The 22,765-nt window shown below is 41.5% G+C and overlaps 1 protein-coding gene across 8 annotated transcripts in view; it reads right to left on the bottom strand.

The window, feature by feature from the left end:
* CBR4 (carbonyl reductase 4) overlaps positions 1-22,765 on the bottom strand; it is a 153,771-nt gene that overhangs the window by 93,924 nt on the left and 37,082 nt on the right. The window lies entirely within an intron of this gene.

Raw genomic sequence — 22,765 nt, 5'->3', positions numbered from 1 at the left:
ACCAATATCACTCATGAATATAGATGCAAAAATCCTCAACAAAATACTAGCAAACAGAATACAACATTAAAAGGATCACACACCATGATCAAGTGGGATTCATCCCAGGGATGCAAGCGTTCTTCAATATACGCAAATCAATCAATGTGATAACACCATATTAACAAACAGAAGAAGAAAAACCATATGATCATCTCAATAGATGCAGAAAAAGGTTCTGACAAAATTCAACATCCATTTATGATAAAAACTCTCCAGAAAGTGGGCATAGAGGGAACCTACCACAACATAATAAAGGCCATATAGGACAAACCCAGAGCCAACATCATTCTCAATGGTGAAAAACTGAAAACATTTCTTCTAAGATCAGGAACAAGACAACGATGTCCACTCTCACCACTGTGATTCAACATAGATTTGGAAGTCCTACCCATGGCAATCAGAGAAGAAAAAGAAATAAAAGGAATACAAATTGGAAAAGAAGAAGTAAAGCTGTCACTGTTTGCAGATGACATGATATTATACGTAGAGAATCCTAAAGATGCCACCAGAAAACAACTAGAGCTAATCAATGAATTTAGTAAAGTTGCAGGATACAATATCAATGCACAGAAATCTCTTGCATTCCTATACACTAACAATGAAAAATCAGAAAGAGAAATTAAGGAAACACTCTTATTTACCACTGCAACAAAAAGAATAAAATACCTAGGAATAAACCTACCTAGGGAGATAAAAGACCTGTTTGCAGAAAACTATAAGACACTGATGAAAGAAATTAAAGGTGATACAAACAGATGGAGAGCTATACCATGTTCTTGGATTGGAAGAATCAACATTGTGAAAATGACTATACTACCCAAAGCAATCTACAGATTCAATGCAATCCCTATCAAATTACCAATGGCATTTTTCACAGAACTAGAACAAAAAATCTCAAAATTTATATGGAGACACAAAAGACCCCGAATAGCCAAAACGGTTTTTAGGGAAAAAATGGAGCTGGAGGAATCAGACTCCCTGACTTCAGACTATTCTATAAAGCTACAGTAATCAAGACAATATGGAACTGGTACAAAAACAGAAATATAGATCAATGAAACAGGATAGAAAGCCAGAGATAAACGCACGCACCTACGGTCAACTAATCTATGACAAAGGAGGCAAGGATATAAAGTGGAGAAAAGACAGTCTCTTCAATAAGTGGTGCTGGTAAACCTGGACACCTGCATGTAAAAGAATGAAGTTAGAACACTCCCTAACACCATACACAAAAATAAACTCATAATGGATTAGAGACCTAAATGTAAGACCTGACATTATGAAACTTACAGAGGAAAACATAGGAAGAACACTCTTTGACATAAATCACAGCAAGATCTTTTATGATCCACCTCCTAGAGTAATGGAAATAAAAACAAATGGGACCTAATGAAACTTAAAAGTTTTTGCACAGCAAAGGAAACTCCAAACAAGACTATAAGACAACACTCAGAATGGGAGAAATTATTTGCAAATGAATCAACACACAAAGGATAAATCTCCAAAATATATAAACAGCTCATGCAGCTCAATAATAAAAAAAACAAACAATCCGATCCAAAAAAGGGCAGGAGACCTAAATAGACATTTCTCCAAAGCAGACATACAGATGGCCAAGAGGTACATGAAAAGCTGCTCAGCATCACTAATTATTAGAGAAACGCAAATCAACACTACCATGAGGTACCACCTCACACCAGTCAGAATGGGCATCATCAGAAAATCTACAAACAACAAATGCTGGAGAGGGTGTGGAGAAAAGGGAACCCTCTTGCACTGTTGGTGGGAATGTAAATTGATACAGCCACTATGGAGAACAGTATGGAGGTTCCTTAAAAAAACTAAAAATAGAATTACCATATGATCCAGCAATCCCACTACTGGGCATATACCAGAGAAAACCATAATTCAAAAAGACACATGCACCCCAATGTTCACTGCAGCACTATTTACAATAGCCAGGTCATGGAAGCAACCTAAATGCCCATCAACAGACAAATGAATAAAGAAGATGTGGTAAATATATACAATGGAATATTAGTCAGCCATAAAAAGGAGTGACATTGGGTCATTTGTAGAGACGTGGATGGCTCCAGAGGCTGTCATACAGAGTGAAGTAAGTCAGAAAGAGAAAAACAAATATCACATATTAACACATTATGTGGAACCTAGAAAAATGGTACAGATGAACTGGTTTGCAGGGCAGAAATTGAGACACAGATGTAGAGAACAAATGTATGGATACCAAGGGGGGAAAGCCACGGGGGGGGTATGAATTGGGAGATTGGGATTTTCATATATACACTAATATGTATAAAATGGATAACTAATAAGAGCCTGCTGTATAAAAAAAATAAAATAAAATAGTTTTTTAAATACCATATGCTAACACATATAATATGGAATCTAAAAAAATAAAGATGGTTCTGATGAACTTAGGGGCAGGACAGGAATAAAGACGGAGGCCTAGAGGATGGACTTGAGGACATGGGGAGGGGGAAGGGTAAGCTGGGACGAAGTGAGAGAGTAGCACTGACATATGTACACTACCAAATGTAAAACAGATAGCTAGTGGGAAGCAGCCGCATAGCACAGGGAGACCAGCTTGGTGCTTTGTGTCCCCCTAGAGGGGTGGGATAGGGAGGTTCGGAGGGAGGCACAAGAGGGAGGGTATATGAGGATATATGTACGCATATGGCTGATTCACTTTGTTAGACAGCAGCAACTAACACAACATTGTAAAGCAATTATACTCCAATAAAGATGTAAAAAATCAGAATATTGAAAATATTCTAATTAATTAAACTAATAATTAAACTAATTAAACTTATAAACTATGTACAGCAAAGGAAACCATAAAGAAAACAAAAAGACCACCCCAGAATGGGAGAAAATATTGGCAAATGAAGCAATCAACAAGGGATTAATCTCCAAAATATAAGAACAGCTCATGCAGCTCAATATCAAAAAAGCAACCCAATCAAAAAATGCATGGAAGATCTAAATAGACATTTCTCCAAAGAGACATACAGATGGCTGAAAAGCACCAGAAAAGATGCTCAACATCACTAATTATTAGGGAAATGCAAATCAAGACAACAATGAGGTATCACCTCACAACAGTCAGAATAGCCATCATCAAAAAATTCTACAAACAATAAATGCTGGAGAGGGTGTGGAGAAAAGGGTACACTCCAACACTACTGGTGGGAATGTCAATTGATACAGCCACTATGGAGAACAGTATGGAGGTTCCTTTAAAAAACTAAAAATAGAACTACTATATGACCCAGCAATTCCATAATTCAGAACGATACATGCACCCCAATGTTCACTACAGCACTATTTACAATAGCCAAGATAATGGAAGCAACCTAAACGTCCATCAACAGAGGAATGGATAAAGAAGATGTGATACATATATACAGTGGAATGTTACTCAGCCGTAAAAAAGAACAAAATATACATGGGTGGACCTAGCGACTGTCATACTGAGTAAAGTCAGACACAGAAAGACAAATATATGATACTGTTTATATGTGGAATCTTAAAAACAAAAAATGGGGCTTCCCTGGTGGTGCAGTGGTTGAGAGTCTGCCTACCGATACAGGGGACATGGGTTCGTGCCCCGGTCTGGGAGGATCCCACGTGCCATGGAGTGGCTGGGCCCATGGGCCATGGCTGCTGGGCCTGTGAGTCTGGAGCCTGTACTCCGCAGTGGGAGAGGCCGCAGCAGTGAGAGGCCCACGTACCACAAAAAAAAAAAGTAAAAAAAGGTACAAATGAACCTATTTATAAAACAAAAATAGAGTCACAGATGTAGAAAACAAACGGGATGGGGGGAGTGATAAATTAGTAGATTGGGATTGACATATACACACTACTATATATAAAATAGATAACTAATAAGGACCTACTGTATAACACAGGGACCTCTACTCAATACTCTGTCATGACCTATATGGGAAAAGAATCTAAAAAAGAGTAGGGCTTCCCTGGTGGCGCAGTGGTTGAGAATCCGCCTGCCGATGCAGGGGTCACGGGTTCGTGCCCTGGTCCGGGAAGATCCCACATGCTGCGGAGCAACTAAGCCCGTGAGCCATGGCCGCTAGGCCTGCGCGTCCGGAGCCTGTGCTCCACAACGGGAGAGGCCACAGCAGTGAGAGGCCCGCATACCACAAAAAATAAAATAAAATAAAATAAAATAAAATAAAAATAAAAAAGAGTAGTTATATGTATAACTGATTCACTCTCCTGTACAACTGAAACTTTCACAACATTGTAAATCAACTATACTCCAATAAAAAAAAATTTTTTTAAGAACGCTTAAAAAAAAAAGACTCCAAATTGCCAAAGCAATCTTCAGAAAAACAGAGCTGGAGGAATCAGGCTCCAAGACGTCAGACTATATTACAAAGTTACAGTAATCAAAATAGTATGGTACTGCCACAAAAACAGAAATATATATCACTGGAACAGGATAGAAAGTCCCGTGATAGACTCACACACATATGATCAACTAATCTATGATGAATGAGGCAAGAATACACATGGAGAAAACACAGTCTCTTCAATAAGTGGTGCTGGGGCTTCCCTGGTGGCGCAGTGGTTGAGAATCCGCCTGCCGATGCAGGGGATACGGGTTCGTGCCCCGGTCCGGGAAGATCCCACATGCCGCGGAGCGGCTGGGCCCGTGAGCCATGGCCACTGAGCCTGCGCGTCCGGAGCCTGCGCTCCACAACGGGAGAGGCCACAACAGTGAGAGGCCCGCGTTACCACAAAAAAAAAAAAAAAAAAAAAAAAAGTGGTGCTGGGAAAACTGGACTACATGTAAAAGCTACATGTAAAAGAATGAAATTACAACCCTCCCTAACACCATACACAAAAATAAACCAAAATGGATTAAAGGCTCAAATGTAAGGCTGTACAGTATAAAAATCTTAGAGGAAAACATAAGCAGAACACTCTCTGACAGAAATTGCAGAACTATCTTTTTTATTCTCCTCCTAGGTAATGAAAAGAAAAAAAAACAAATGGGACGTAGTTAAACTTAAAAGCTTTTGCACACCAAAGGAAACCATAAACAAAACAAAAAGACAATCTACAGAATGGGACAAAATATTTCCAAATGAAGTGACCAACAGGGATTAATCTCCAAATATACAAACAGCTCATGCAGCTCAATATCAAAAAAACCCAAATAACCCAAACAGTAAATGGGGAGAAGATCTAAATAGACATGTCTCCAAGGAAGATATACAGGTGGCCAAAAAGCACATGGAAAGACGCTCAACATCACTAATTATTAGACAAATGTAACTGAAAACTACAATGAGGTACCACCGCACACTGGTCAGAGTGGCCATCATAAAAAGTCTACAAACAATAAATGCTGAAGAAGGTGTGGAGAAAAGGGAACCTTCCTACACTCTTGGTGGGAATGTAAATTAGTGCAGCCACTATGGAGAACAGTATGGAGGTTGCTTTAAAAACTAAATATAGAATGAAAATACTATCCTCATCAATCCCACTCCTGGGCATATATCCAGAGTAAACCATAATTCAAAAAGATACATACACCCCAATATTCATCGCAGCACTATTTACAATAGCCAAGACATGGAAGCAACCTAAATATCAACAGACAGAGGAATGGATAAGGAAGATGTGGTACATATATTCAATGCAATATTAGCCATAAAAAAAAACATCAAACTAATGCCATTTGCAGCAACATGGATGGACCTAGAGATTATCATACTAAGTAAAGTAAGTAAGAAAGAGAAAGACAAATACCCTATGATATCCCTTATATGTGGAATCTAACAAAATGGTACAAATGAACTTATTTACAAAACAGACATAGACTCACAGATGTAGAAAACAAACATGGTTACAAACAAGAAAGGGGGGAAAGGGATAAATCAGGATATTGGCATTAACATATCCACACTATATATAAAATGTATGAGTACCTACTATATAGCACAGGGAACTCTACTCAATATTCTGTAATAACCTATATGGGAAAGGAATCTAAGAAAAATGGACATGTATATGTATACCTGATTCACTTATCTGTACACCTAAAACTAACACAACATTGTAAATCAACTATACTCCAATTTTTTAAAAAAAGACGCACTTTGCAATGCCAAAAAAAAAAAAAAAATGACCCTAAGTATGCTTACCCTCTTGACCAACAATGAATGAACAAAGTGAGTATTTCAGCAAGGGACAGAAAGTATAAGAAAGCACCAAGTAGAAGTCACAGAGCTGAAAAGTACAATAACTGAACTGAAAATTATGATTGATGCATTCAAAGCAGACTAGATGAGGCAGAAGAAAGGACTGGTGAACTCGAAGACAGGGTAGAGAACACATCCCACTGAACAACAAAAAGAAAAAAAAAAGAATGAAAAGAGTGATGATAGCTTAAGGAATTTATGGGACAACATCAAGTGGACCAATGTTCACATCACAAGGGTCCCAGAAAGGAGAGAGAGAGAAATGGGCATAAAATTTATTTGAAGCAATAATGGATGAAAATTTCCCTAACCTGGGATGGAAAGAGACAGGTTAGGGAAAGAACCAGTCTCCAGATGCAAGAAGCCCAGAGATATAAGACTATCAATATATTTTCCATCAGAAAGTTTGCAGGCCAGAGTGGCATTGTATATTCAACAGGCTGAAAGAAAAAAACATTAAAAACTCCAACCAGTAATACTCTACCTGACAAAGTTATCATTCAGAATTAAAGGAGAAAGAGTTTTCTATATAACCAAAGCTAACAGAGTTCATCACTACTAAACCAGGCTTACAAGAAATGTTAAAGGGACTTCTTTTAGTTGAAAAGAAAGGGTGCTAATTAGTAACAATAAAGCATATGAAAGTATAAATCTCACCAGTAAAGGTAAACATATAGTAAAGGTGGTGGGTTAACCACTTATAAAGCTAGTATGAAGGTTAAAAGACAAAAGGAATAAAAATAACTATAACTACAATAATTGTTAAGGGATACAGAAGATAAAATGCTGTAAATCGTGACATTAAAAACATAAAATGAGTGAGAGAGAGAAAAAATAGAGAGCTTTAAAATGCATTTAAACTTAAGGTGCTATCAACTTAAAATTGACTGAGAAACATATCTATGTAAGCCTCTTGGTAACCTCAAAGCAAAAACCTATAGTAGATACACAAAAGATAAAGGAATCTAAGCACAGCACTACAGAAAATGATCAAATCATAGAAGAAGAGAGCAAGAGAAGAAGAAAGGAACAAAGGAATTCAGAACAACCAGAACACACAAAATGGCAATAAATACATACCTATCAATAATTACTTTAAATGTAAATATTCTAAATTCTCCAATCAGAAGACATAGTGTAGCTGAATGAATTTTTAAAAATACAAGACCCATCTATATGCTGCCTATAAGAGACTCACTTCAGATATAAGGACACACACAGACTGAAAGTGATATGATGGGAAAAGATATTTCATGAATATGAAAACCAAAAGAAAGCTGGGATAGCTGTACTTATATCAGACAAAATAAACTTTAAGACAAAGACCATAGTAAGAGACAAAGAATGTCCTTATATAATAATAAAGGGGTCAATCCAACAAGAGGATATAACATTTGTAAATATTTATGCACCCAACATAGGGACATATAAATATAGAAAATGAATATTAACAGATATAAAGGGAGAAATACACACCAACACAGTAATAGCAGGGGACTTTTAATTTTATTTCTTTATTATTCATTATTCATTTATTTATTTATTTATTTTATTTATTTATTTATGGCTGTGTTGGGTCCTCATTGCTGCACGTGGTCTTTCTTTAGTTGCAATGAGTGGGGACTACTCTTCATTGCGGTGCACGGGATTCTCATTGCGGTGGCTTCTCTTGTTGTGGAGCATGGGCTCTAGGTCCGTGGGCTTCAGTAGTTGGGGCACGCAGGCTCTACAGCACAGGCTCAGTAGAAGTGGCACACGGGCTTAGTTGCTCCACGGCATGTGGGATCTTCCCAGACCAGGGCTCAAACCCTTGTCCCCTGCATTGGCAGGTGGATTCTTAACCACTGCGCCACCAGGGAAGCCCTCAAGCAACTTTTCTGACTACAATAGTATGAAACTACACAGCAAGTGAAATAAAACTAGAAAATTCATAAATATGTGGAAATTAAACAACATGCTGCTGAATTCAAAATATACCATGAGACAGATGGAAATACAACATATCAAAATGTATGCAATTCAGGGCTTCCCTGGTGGCGCAGTGGTTGAGAATCCGCCTGCCGATGCAGGAGACACGGGTTCGTGCCCTGGTCCGGGAAGATCCCACATGCCGCGGAGCAACTAAGCCCGTGAGCCATGGCCGCTAGGCCTGTGCGTCCGGAGCCTGGGCTCCGCAACGGGAGAGGCCACAACAGTGAGAGGCCCGCATACCGCAAAAAAAAAAAAAAAAAAAAAATGTATGCAATTCAGGGCTTCCCTGGTGGCGCAGTGGTTGAGAGTCCCCCTGCCGATGCAGGGGACACGGGTTCGTGCCCCGGTCCGGGAAGATCCCACATGCCGCGGAGTGGTTGGGCCCGTGAGCCATGGCCGCTGAGCCTGCGCTCCGCAACGGGAGAGGCCACAACAGTGAGAGGCCCACGTACCACAAAAAAATAATAATAATAACTGCCTACACTAATAAATAAGAAACACCTCAAATAAACAACCTAACTATACCTGAAGGGACTAGAAAAAGACCAAATGTAGCCCAAAGTTAGTAAAAGGAAAGAAATAACAAAGATCAGAGCAGAAACAAAAGAAATAGAGACTAAAAAGGAAAAAAAAAATTAGTGAAACTAAGAGCTTGTTTTTTGAAAATGTAAACAAAGATTTTTAAAACTTTAACTAGACTTACTAAGGAGAAAAGAGAGGACTGGTAAATAAAACCAAAAACAAAAGAGGAGACCTTACAACTGACACCACAGAAACACAAAGGATCATAAGAGATAACCAGGAACAATTATACACTAACAAATTGCGTAACCTAGAAAAAATGGATAAATTGCTAGAAACATACAACCTATCAAGACTGAATCACAAAGAAACAGAAAACCTGAACAGACCAATTATTAGTAAGGAGATTGAGTCAGTAATCAAAAACCTCCCAGCAAACAAAATTCCAGGACCAGGTGGATTCACTGGTAAATTCCATGAAATGTTTAATGGATAATTACTACCAATCCTTCCCAATCTCTTCCAAAAGAACCAAAACCAAAACCAAACAAACAACAACAACAAAAAAAAAAACCCAGAAGGAGAGGGAACACTTCCAATCTCATTTTCAAGGCCAGCACTACCCACTATCAAAACCAGACAAGGGGACCACAAGAAAATTATAGGCCAATATCACTGATGAACACAGATGCAAAAATTCTCAACAAAATATTAGCAAACAATTGCAACAATACATTAAAAGTGTAGTACACCATGATCAAGTGATTTTTTTTTTCAGGGATACAAGGATGGTTCAACATGCATAAATCAATCAATGTGACATACCACATTAACAAACTGAAAAGTAAAAATCATATGATCAACTCAGCAGATGCAGCAAAAGCATCTGAAAAAATTCAACATCCATTTATGATTTTAAAATACAAAGTGGGAGGAGACCTTCAAGATGGCAGAGGAGTAAGACGTGTAGATCACCTTCCTCCCCACAAATACATCAGAAATACATCTACATGTGGAACAGCTCCTACAGAACACCTACTGAACGCTGGCAGAAGACCTCAGACTTCCCAAAAGGCAAGAAACTCCCCACATACTTGGGTAGGGCAAAAGAAAAAAGAATAAACAGAGACAAAAGAATAGGATGGGACCTGCACCTCTGTGAGGGAGCTGTGAAGGAGGAAAAGTTTCCACACACCAGGAAGTCCCTTCACTGGCAGAGATAGCGGGTGGCAGGGGGAAAGTTCAGAGCCACGGAGGAGAGCGCAGTAACAGGGGTGCAGAGGGCAAAGTGGAGAGATTGCTGCACAGAAGATCGGTGCCGACCAGCACTCAACAGCCCGAGAGGCTTGTCTGCTCCCCCGCTGGGGCAGGTGGGGGCTGGAAGCTGAGGCTCGGGCTTTGGAGGTCAGATCCCAGGGAGAGGACTGGGGTTGGCTGCGTGAACACAGCCTGAAGGGGCTAGTGCACCAGAGCTAGCTGCGAGGGAGTCCAGGAAAAAGCCTGGAACTGCCTAAGAGGCAAGACACCATTGTTTCAGGGTGCGTGAGGAGAGGGGATTCAGAGCACTGCCTAAATCAGCTCCAGAGATGGACGTGAGCTGCGGCTATCAGCGTGGACCCCAGAGATGGGCATGAAATGCTAAGGCTGCTACTGCAGTCAGCAAGAAGCCTGTGTGCGAGCACAGGTCACTGTCCACACCTCCCCTCCCAGGAGCCTGTGCAGCCCGCCACTGCCAGGGTCCCGTGATCCAAGGATGACTTCCCCAGGAGAACACACAGTGCACCTCAGGCTGGTGCAACATCACACCGGCCTCTGCAGCTGCAGGCTCACCCCACATTACGTACCGCTCCTTCCCCCCAGGCCTGAGTGAGCCAGAACCCCCTAATCAGCTGCTCCTTTAACCCCATCCTGTCTGAGCAAAGAACAGATGCCCCCAGGAGACCTACAGGCAGAGGCGGGGCCAAAGCCAAAGCTGAACCCCAGGAGTTGTGCGAACAAAGAAGACAAAGGGAAATCTCTCCCAGCAGCTTCAGGAGCAGCAGGTTAAATCTCCACAATTAACTTGATGTACCCTGCATCTGTGGAATACCTGAATAGAAAATGAACCATCCCAAATTGAGGAGGTGAACTTTGTGAGCAACTGTCGACTTGGGGTTTGCTTTCCGCATCTAATTTGTTTGGGGTTTCATGTTTATCTTAGTTTAGTATTTAGAGTTTATTATCATTGGTAGATTTGTTTATTGACTTGGTTGCTCTCGTTTTTTATATATATATATAGAGAGAGAGATATATTTTTTCCTTTTTCTCATGTGTTCATGAATTAGAAGAACTAATATTGTTAAAATTTCCATACTACCCAAAGCAACCTACGTATTCAGTGCAATACCTATCAAAATACCAATTGCATTTTTAGAGAACAAATAATCCTATAATTTGTATAGAACCACAAAGGACCACAAACACCTAAAGCAATCTTGAGAAAGAACAGAGCTGGAGGCATCAAGGTCCATGGTTTCAAACTACATTACAAACGTACAGTAATCAAAACAGTACGGTGCTGGCACAAAAGCAGTCACATAGATCAATGGAACAGAATCAACACCCCAGAAAGAAACCCACATATATATGGTCAATTAATTTATCAGAAAGGAGGCAAGAACATACAGTGGAGTAAAGACAATCTCTTAAATAAATGGTGTTGGGAAAACTGGAAAGCCACATAAAATAGACTGAAACTGGCCTACTGTCTTACACTATATACAAAAACTAACTCCAAATGGATTAAACACTTGAATGTAAGACCTAAAATCATAAACCTCCTAGAAGAAAATATATACAGTAGTCTCCTTGACGTAGGTCCTGGTGATGAGCATTTGGATTTGACACCAAAAGCAAAGGTAACAAAAGCAAAAACAAACAAGCGGGAAATGCTTCTGCACAGCAAATGAAACCATCAACAAAACAAAAAGGAAAACTACTGAATGGGAGAAAATATTTGCAAATCTTATATCTAATAAGGGATTCATATCCTAAATATATAAAGAACTCAAACAACTCAATAGCAAAAAAACCAAAACAAACAAACAAAAAACCAAAACAGAGTATCTGAATAGACATTTTTCCAAAGAAGATATTCAGAGAGCCACCAGGTACATGAAAAGGTGCTCAACATCACTAATCATCATGGAAATGCAAATCGGAACTGCAATGATATATCACCCCGCACCTCTTAGAATGGTTATTATTTAAAGACTAGAAATAATAAGTGTTGGCAAAAGTGTGGAGAAAAGGGAACTCTTGTGCCCTGTTGGTATGAATGTAAATTGGTGCAGCCGCCATGAAAAACAGTATGGAGATTCCTCAAAAAAATAAACACAGAACTACCATACAATCCAACAGTTCCACTTCTGGGTATTTATTCAAACAAAATGAAAACACTAACTCAAAAAGATATCCTCACCCCAAAGATATCCCATGCTCTTGGATTGAAAGAATTAATATTGTTAAAGTGGCCATATTGCCCAAAGCAATCTACAGACTTAATGTGATCCCTATCAAATTACCCATGACATTTTTCAAAGAACTAGAACAAATAATCAAAAAACTTATATGAAACGATAAAAGACCCAGAATTGTCAAAGCAATACTTAGACAAAAACAAAGCAGGAGGCATAACCCTCCCATACTTTGGACAATACTGCAAAGCTACAGTAATCAAAACAGCATGGTGTTGGCACAAAAACAGACATATGGATCAATGGAACAGAACAGAGAGCCCAGAAATAAACCAACACATCTACAGTCTACTAATCTTCAACAAAGGAGGCAAGAATATACAACACGGAAAAGACAGTCTCTTCAGCAACTGGTGTTGGGAAAACTGGACAACTGCATGTAAATCAATGAAGTTAAAACACTCCCTCACACAATGCACAAAAGTAAACTCAAAATGGCTCAAAGACAAATATAAAACATGAAACCATAAAACTCCCAAAAGAGATAATAGGCAAAACATTCTCTGACATAAATCTTACCAAGGTTTTCTTAGGTCAGTCTCCCAAGGCAAGAGAAATAAAAACAAAAATAAACAAATGGGACCTCATCAAACTTAAAAGTTTTTGCACAGCAAAGGAAACCATAAACAAAATGAAAAGACAACCTATGGACTGGGAGAAAATATTTGCAAATGATGCAACTGGGACAGGGATTAATCTCCAAATTATACAAACAGCTCATGCAGGTCAATATCAAAATAAATAAATAAATAAACAACCCACTTGAAAAGTGGGCAGAAGACCTTAACAGACATTTCTCCAAAGAAGACATACAGATGGCCAAGAGGCACATGAAAAGATGCTCAACATCACTAATTATTCGAGAAATGCAGATCAAAACTACAATGAGGTACCACCTCACACCAGTCAGAGTGACCATCATCAAAAAGTCTACAAATAATAAATGCTGGAGAGGGTGTGGAGGAAAGGGAACCCTCCTACACCGTTGGTGGGAGGATAAGTTAGTGCAGCCACACAGAAAACAGTATGGAGGTTCCTCAGAAAACTAAAAATAGAATTACCATATGATCCAGCAATCCCACTCCTGGGCATATACCTGGACAAAACTATAATTCAAAAAGATACATGCACCCCTATGTTCATAGCAGCACTATTCACAATAGCCAAGACATGGAACCAACCTAAATGTCCATCAACAGATGAATGGATAAAGAAGATGTGGTACATATATACAATGGAATATTACTCAGCCATAAAATAGAATGAAATAATGTCATTTGCAGCAACATGGATGTAACTAGAGATTATCATACTAAATGAAGTCAGTCAGAAAGAGAAAGACAAGTACTATAAGATATCACTTATATGTGGAATCTAAAATACGGCACAAATGAACTTATCTATGAAACAGAAACAGACTCACAGACATAGAGAACAGGCTTGTGGTTGCCGAGTGGCAGGGGGGTGGAGGAGAGAAGGATTGGGAGTTTGGGGTTAGTAGATGCAAACTAGTATATACAGGATGGACAACAAGGTCCTACTGTAGAGCAGAGGGAACTATATCCAATCTCCTGTGATAACCCAGAATGGAGAAGAATATTAAAAAGAAAGTATATATGTGTATAACTGAATCACTTTGCTGGACAGCAAAAATTAATACAATATTGTAAATCAAGTATACTTCAATAAATAAATAAATATATATCTATATATCTCCTCACCCCATGTTTACTGCAGCATTATTTCAATACTCCATGATATGGAAGCAACCTAAGTGTCCATTGATGAATACATGGATAAAGTGTGGGGTGTGTGTGTCTGTGTGTGTGTATATGTATATACACACACACAGACACACACATACACACACACACACACACACACACAATGGAATATTATTCAGCCATAAAAAAGGAAATGCTGCCATTTGTAACAACACAGATGGACTTTGAGGGCATTATGCTAGTTGAAATATGTCAGACAGAGAGACGCAAATACCATATGACGTCACTTATATGTGAATTCTAAAATAAATAAATAAACATGCGAACCACGCTCAGAGAACAGGCTGGTGCTTGGCAGAGGTGAGGGGTGTGGTGCGGGCAAAGTGGGTGACGGGGCAAAAAACACAAACTTGTGGTTACAAAATAAATAAGCCCTGGGATGTAGTATGCAGCATGGGGACTATAGTTCACAATACTGTACTGCGTATTTTCAAAGTCGCTAAGCTAATAGATCTTAGAAATTCTCTTAAAAGAAAAAAAACTGTAACTGTGTGAGGTGATGGCTGTGCGCTAGACTGATTTTGGTACACAATATGTACCCATATCAAATCACATTTTACACCTGAAACTAACAATCATATATGTCAATGATATCTCAATAAAAAAGATACGAAAAAGAAATTAAATGTACACATAAACATTATTATAAATTATAAACATTATTATAAATCTTGCAGTAAAGAAATTGTTTAATCCAGTGTGTACCAATGTTTTTGCCACAGGATGTGTTTTTCGAGAAGCGTCTCATAAAAGCCTTCTTTTAATTCAGTTCCCATAAGACAGTAGCATCCCGGCCGCACACCTGAGGAAGGGCTGCCACGCAGGACCGTTCTCCTCGTAGCCCTTCTCATTCTCAGGCGAGGAGGGATCATTTCTTAGACTTCATTCCGCTGCAAGTACCGTCCACTGACGCCTCGCCAAGAAAGAGTGTTTCTATCACTGCAGGAAAGTCATTGCGTACGTGACAAGTAAAGAATAACAAAGCTGCGATGCCGTGTGGGCACCAGGTGGATACCTGGCGGGTTGCTGGCATCACTGTTGCGTGAGCGGACACCACAGCAGCCTTGAACGTCGGAGGATTCAAATTAGCACTTTGCCGGAAATGCAAATCACTACACGTCATGGACCTTGGCAGGTGCCTTTTGAATAGTCTTTTGAAGGTAAAAGCTGTAGAACTTTGGAATCATAGGCTAAAGGTGACAATGCAAGCAGCACAATGAAAGCCTGAGTGGAAATAGAGATTTTGGCAACACACCTTTGTGAAAAATAGGAAACTTGGGAGAGGCAGATATTTTTTTGGTTTTTTGGCTGCGCTGGGTCTTCACTGCGGTGTGCGGGTTTCTCTAGCTGTGGCGCGGGGAGTTAGTTTCCCTGCTACATGTGGGATCTTAGTTCCCCAACCGGGAATCGAACGTGCATCCCCTGCACTGGAAGGTGAATTCTTAACCACTGGGCCGCCAGAAGTCCCAGGGGAGGCGGAGTGCAACCTCGGAACCACAGGAGGGAAGAAGGCAGAAAGTGGATGGTGGCCAGGTGTCAGGACCCTGCTCTGTCTGCTGGGCTCCTGCACCCAGGATCTCGGGGAGAGAGAGAGAGAGAGAGAGAGAGGCAAACTGTACTTAATCTTGTTCTCTGGAAGGGGCCTGATGAAGCATAGCTTGCACACTGGTTAAGTGCAGCAGGGTTTCAAAAGGTCCCTCATAACCTTTTTATCCTAAGAATCAAGGTACGCTTGGAGGCAACGAGAAGCCCTAGCACCAGAGAGAAGCCAGACGTGCTGATGGGGACTGACAGCCAGAGAGGTCTCGGGGGACGGAACGCCCCATGCCGTTCCGTGTTCCCACTTGAAAACCACTCTTTAATTTTTTAGGAAATAGAAAAATAGTTATAGGACCCTCACAGGCTCACTCTCAATCTTAGTCTCTCAACCTTCTTTTTTTCCAAAAGACTGGAAGTTCCTCAACCACAAGAGATAGTTTAATGATGAATTTGGACTCTATGTATGTTTTCATAAATTGTAATTATTCAAAAGAAAAAGACACTGAAGAATTTAATAGGAAAAAAGTGTCAGGTGGAGATGATTCTTTTGGTGTTTATAAAATAAAGAACCAGACACGTCGGTGTTTCATGCCCCCGGGCCTCTCGGGTGCCGTCAGACATATGTGCGTCCATGTGGACTCCGGTGTGGCCTGCTTGTGACTCATACATGGAGCCTGTCACACACGGAACCAGAAAAACCCATTATAAACCCATGCTGTTCAGAGCGTCTGACACATCCCGTTTCACCCACGGCATGTGACATTCTGCCTTATGCATACTCAGTGATCTCTCCTCTGTGTTCAAACTGTATCTAGTTAGGGAGTTTCCCTATGTCACTAGAAATAACTCCTTGTCAGACACGAACCCTGCTTCCGCTGAGTTCTTCCTTCCACTGAATTCCTCCTTTCAATGGCCTGTTCACCCCTTAGAGCATCAGTTCTCCCAGTGAGACCCCCAGACCATCAGACACTTGAGCTGCGAATCCCTGCACCCGACACCCACCAAGGAATCAGACTCTGGGCTTTGACAAGCCATACAGATGATTCCGATACACGAAACCTGGAGAATCCGTCTTCGGAGGATCAGGAGTCCTGATTCCCTCCCTGCTGCTCTGGTTCTAAGGGCTGCATGTGTCTGCTGTGTTCTCACAGAGTCTCTATTAAGTTAGCAAGGAAACCGTCTTCCTGGAGACAGCGGTATTGCACGGGTTCTTTGCAGCATCTTGATGCGAGCAGCAGACTGCAAGACAGTCTGTTCTCTGCCAGTGAGGCCGTCTTCCAGGGGCCCCGGAACCGGGTCTCCCTCTGCTGACTCAGTGGAGGCAACCTCCCAGGATGTGCGCAGGCTTCCCGGGACGCTGGATCTCGTCCCGAGAAACCCTCCCAACATCAGCGGCGTCAACCCTCGCCAAGGACGTGCATTCAGGTCATGAAAACAATGTTCCAGCACAGAATGTAAATAGGTGGAGGGGAAACACGCGCTGAAACGGCACGGGTGGATTTCCATCTGAAGATGGGGCCTGGGACACACACGCTTTGAGCCCCGCTATATCCCCAGACAGCAGGGCATCGAGGTAGAGGGAAAGGAGGGGAGCCACACCTAAGAGCAATTTGACAGCTACACAGCAGTGGTCGCTAACTGTGTGTAGTTGGCAACAGAGCGGAATTTGGGCGGAATGGGGAAAACTGAAATACAACCCAATTTCCATGACAGGCCCCCAGAACGACCCTAGAATTTAGAGTATTTGGTACTTTGGGAAGTCGAGGTGACGGCAGAGCTTCAAACAGCAAGACCGGTTGAAAGTATGTTTGGGAAGCAATCGTATTCTCTGACCCCCTCAGACAGGTCGCACAGGAGACTGAGTGGGGAACAAGGGTCACGAAAGATGGGAGGACAGCATCTAACATGATAAGGACCAAAAATATGGCAGCCTGGAGAAACAGAGTACACAGAAAAGGAGCTTCTACTATCAATGAGCTCAGAGAAATAGAGGAAAACAGTGCGCCCGGGAAACGAGCACAGGATTCTACGGAGACTATTCACAAAATGAAATGGAACTCTTGGAAATTAAAAGTAAGGAGCTAAAATTTAAAACTCTACTGTAGTTGGAAGATAAAATTGGAGAACTCTCCCAGAAAGTAGGCCGGAAGAAAACAAAGAGAGCTTGAAAGTGTCCACCAATGGATGAAAAAAGACTCACACCATAGAAAGCGCGCCACAATAAACTGTTGTAACACCGGGGGCACAGAGAAGGGCCTGAGAACTTCCAGAGGGAAATATGCACACCAGAAAAAAAAAAAAAAGAGGTTTTATTTAAAACTTCCAAATAGCAACACTGGAAGACTTAAGACAGTGGTGCAATTCCTTCAAAACCCTGAGGGAAAATGATTTCTAACCTAGCGTTCTGTACACAGCCAATTTCGTAAAGAGGAGTAATGGGAGACATCTTCAGACAAGGAAGGTCTCAAAAATTTGATCCCCTGCGTACTTTTTCTCAGGAAGTTGCTGGAAGATGTGCTCTACCAGAGGAGGTCATAAATCAAGAAAAGGGAGACATGAGGTCCATGGAACAGGGGACCCAACGGACAGGAGAGGCCAAGGGAAGCTACAAGGCGATCGTGAGGGCAGATCCCAGGATGACAGCTCTGCGGCGGATCTAGAGAACAAGCGGTCAAGGTCGAAACAGATCAGGCCTGGAGAGAGTTAGGAAGTTGATGAGTTTACGCAACGTTTCTGCAGACACCAAGAGGACATTTACACGACTGGGAAGGCTTTGGGATTAGTGAGTGCTGAGGACGCAGAAAACTAAACAAATAAACAAACAGTATTATCAATTCCAGGGAAAACAAAATGTTTCACAGGAAAAGAAAAGTAGTCATCGTATAGTATGGCGCTCAGCTGAGAATCGTGTTTATATGATTATCATGATGGAGTTGCTGATCGTGACCTCACTCTGCGTGGGGACGGGGGGTGGGGAGCGCGCTCACAGGCCGCAGTGTGGGGTGTAGGTCGGGCAGGGGCGTAAATCCTCTTCTTCCTCAGTGGGGAGCCGATACAGAACGCCTAATTCTGAAAATACAATCGATACGCTCACTAGAAGTAAGGAGGCTAGTACCACATGGATCAGAGACGAAAGTGTTTCCCTCTGAGGGACAGGAAATGACTCCAAATGATGTATAAGCGATACAGATAAAAATTAGATTTAGGGCTTCCCTGGTGGCGCAGTGGTTGAGAGTCCGCCTGCTGGTGCGGGGGACGCGGGTTCGTGCCCCGGTCCGGGAGGATCCCACGTGCCGCGGAGCGGCTGGGCCCGTGAGCCGTGGCCGCTGAGCCTGCGCGTCCGGAGCCTGTGCTCCGCAACGGGAGAGGCCACGGCGGTGAGAGGCCCGCGTGCAGCAAAAAAAAAAAAAAAAAAAAAAAAAAAAAAAAAAAAAAAATTAGATTTAAATACTGAACTACACAGGTGCTATTTCTGAAGCTTTGGACAGTGGATGCTCTTGCCACAAGAGCAGGATGTATTTACAGTGTCAGGGTCTCTCTCTGCTTGCTCTCAGGTTGCGTTTCTCACGAGATGCATACACCGTGTTCCCAAGTGTGGAAACTGGAACGCAGAGCGTGGCCACTGTGGACGCCAGCGCTCAGAGGACCCGCGGGGATGTGCCCCAGCCCCACCGGCACTGCGGGTCAAAGGTCAGAAGCAGGCTTGGAACTGACATCGCATGTGTGTGTGTGTGTGTGTGTGTGTGGCTGCTTGAGGCAGACCATGAGCCAGAGCCAAGGCACAAAAGCTGCGGAACTGCAATGGCCACAGGATTAACCTGGGCTCAGCGCAACGGAGCCACAGGGAAAGGGACGAGTAAACCGAGTCAGACTCTGGGGAACTGTGGGGAAGTTGCTGGCTGGCTGCCCGCCCCCTACTGGCCTAAAGGGACAAATGTTTGCTTCTCAATGACCCCTTCAGCCAGGGCAGCAGAGTGATGGAAAGAATGGAATCCACGCAGCAGCACTGATTGCAGAACAAGCTCTCACGCTCAGAGATGCAGGTCAGGGTTAATATCTCGTGAGTAAACCAGAAATCATGCTGCTCATATAACCCATATGTTTCAGATCAACATGAACAGATAAAGCTGAAAACAGGACTTGAAAAGGAAGGCGCAGAAAGTACCTCAATAAAAGTGAAAATACTGGAGTACAAAATATAAAGCTTGCAGCACCGGGAGGACTCCGCATACGACGCCCCACAAGGAGCCCCGGAAGTCCTGTAAGGAGTGGAAGGAGCATTTACTAAGCACCTACTATGTGCCAGTCGTTACACTGGTGCTTGGATGCTATTTAATTTAACCCTTAGAACAACTCCAGGAATTGCCGCTCTCCTTTACGGACGAGGAAACAGGCTCAAAGGAGGGATGGAGCTTATCCAAGTCACAGTCAGTTAGTTGCAAAGTTGGGCTTGAAACCAGGACTTCCTGCCCCCAAAGGCATGTCTTCTTTCCAATAAGCTTTACTGTGAAAGATGTGAAACCCTCTGCTGGGACCAGGGTTTGAGCATTTATGCAAAGGCGCTAAAAATAGTGACATGATTACCTTTCAGTGGACAAAAAGTTAGTATAAGAGGTCACTCAAATTCCAGTAAGATACACACAAACAAGGTTCCTACACACTCGCGGCAAGTGAAAAGGGTATTAATTTCAAGTTTATCCACAAACAGTTAGATGAATCTGTTAGCCAGCTGAAGTAACTTAAAGATAAGGCACAGATTTCTGTCAGTCTCAGGAAGGAACCAAGGGCCCCTCCAGGATATATTCTGAAACCACATCAGCCCCGTTCACCCCAAAGCTTTCAGAGGAAGAAACGAAAGCTAAACATTTCTATTTAGTCTAAACTAAAAGTGATTCTATTTACTGCTGAAGACAACTTAGGGGCTTCTAATTAAAAGGCTAAGTAATGAATTTAAAAAAAAATGTCATGAAGAGATTAGTGGTAGGATGGGAATAAAACACAGACCTACTAGAGCATGGACTTGAGGATATGGGGAGGGAGAAGGGTAAGCTGTGACAAAGTGAGAGAGTGGCAGGGACATATACACACTACCAAACGTAAAACAGATAGCTAGTGGGAAGCAGCCGCATAGCACAGGGAGTTCACCTCTGTGCTTTGTGACCACCTAGAGGGGTGGGATAGGGAGGGTGGGAGGGAGGGTGACACAAGAGGGAAGAGACATGGGAGCATATGTATATGTATAACTGATTCACTTTGTTGCAAAGGAGAAACTAACACACTATTGTAAAACAGTTATACTCAAATAAAGATGTTAAAAAAAAAAAGGCAAAGTAATAACTTTGGTTGTTTTGGCCAATGTTATAGAGGTGACACGTGTGACGCGTCACTACAGGACTGTTAGTTACACAGACGTCCTGCCCCTTTGGCACAGGGAAGGAATTCTGTTCTCCAGATGTGTGCCCAGGACGGAGTCTCACCAAGTTCACAAATCTACTACCACCTCCCTTTCCCTTTGATCCACTTTACTGAGGCATAACTCCTATATTTAAAGCGTGTAACTGGGTTAATTTTGAAGACATACACATCACGATGAAGATACAAAAACCTCCCCACCGCGTAACAGGTTCCCAGGGCCCCCTGTGGTCTGCCCTCCGTCTGCCCACAGTCCAGGCAACTACTCAAATGCTTCCTGCTGTTCAGATTGTTTGCACTTTCTAGGTTTTCTGTAACTAGAGCTCCACAGCACGGACTCTTTTGAGCAGCTTCTTCCACTCGCTTATTTCACAATCCGCCGTGCACGGCAGAGGCTGGCCCTTTGCACTGCTGAGTAGTATTCCACTGGAGGGTATCCTATCCTTTATCCACGCTCTTAGTAATGATCCCATGGGCGCTCACTGTTTTGGCTATTATCAATAAAGCTGCTGTGAACAATCATCTACAAAGCTTTGTGGGGACGTACATTTTAAATTATATTGGGAAAATACCTAGGAGTGGAACGGCTTTGTCTGGTAGGTGTGCAGTTAATTTTTTAAGCTACTACTAAACAGTTTTTCAAAGAGTTTGAATGGCTTACGTGCCCACTGGCAGCACAGGGGAGTCCTGGCCACTCCGTATCCTCCGCAACAATCTGTCTCATCAGTCTTTCTCATTTGGGCCATTCCAATGGGCATACAGTGGTGTCTCACTGCTGTTTTAATTTAATTTCCCCTATCACTAAAGCTACTGAGCATCTCTTCATGTACTTACAGTCATTCATATTCTTTTTTGAAGTGTCTAGTCAATTCTTTCAGCCATTTTTTCATTTGGTGGTCTTAATATTTTGGTTGTAACAACTTGTTATATTTTCTGATTACAAGTCCTTTATCATATATAGTATTGCAAATAGTTTCTCATAGTCTATGACTTACTTGCCTTTCCATTTTCTTCACGGTGTCTTCCAAAGAGCAAAAATTCTTGATTTTGATAAAACCCAATTTACCAGGGGTTTTTTTGTCTATGATTTATGCCTCCTGTGTCCCACCTAAGTCATTTCTATCTCAAAGTCTCTATGTTCTTCTAGAAGTTTTATAATTTTTGTTTTTATATTTATGTCTTATGCCTTTCAACTTAACTTTGGTGTGAAGTCAGGGTCACGGTTGGTTTTTCTAGATGACTGACTACACATACTTTCCTTTTTTCATTGAATTTCCTTGGCCCCTTTGACAAAAAACTATCACCTGTTCTTGAGTGGACCCCCTCCTGGGTTACCACTTTGGTTGCATTAATCTATGTCTATCCTTCACCAATACCATATACCACACTGCCTAATAGCATTACATTTAGTGTTGACAGTAGGTTATAATTTCTCTAATTTTGCTCACCTTATAGGAAATTGCTTTAACTAATCTAGGTTGTTCATATTTCCTTATAAATTTTAGAATCGGCTTATCAATTTCTATGTTTAAAAAAAAGCTGCTCTAATTTTGATTGAAATTGTACTGAATCTATAAATAGATCAATTTTTTAAAGACTAACATCTTCACAATACTGAGGCTTTCACAATCTAAGAACATAGTAAACTTCTCTATTCATTTAGATCTTTAGTTTCTCTCAGCAATCAATATTCTGTAGTTTTCAGTGTAGAGAGCTTATACTTCTGTTAAAT

Source organism: Kogia breviceps, chromosome 8 (genome assembly GCF_026419965.1).
Source record: "Kogia breviceps isolate mKogBre1 chromosome 8, mKogBre1 haplotype 1, whole genome shotgun sequence".
Classification (NCBI taxonomy): Eukaryota; Metazoa; Chordata; class Mammalia; order Artiodactyla; family Physeteridae; genus Kogia; species Kogia breviceps.
The sequence above is the reverse complement of the archived record's forward strand: the minus strand, read 5'-3'. Positions and strand labels throughout refer to the sequence as shown.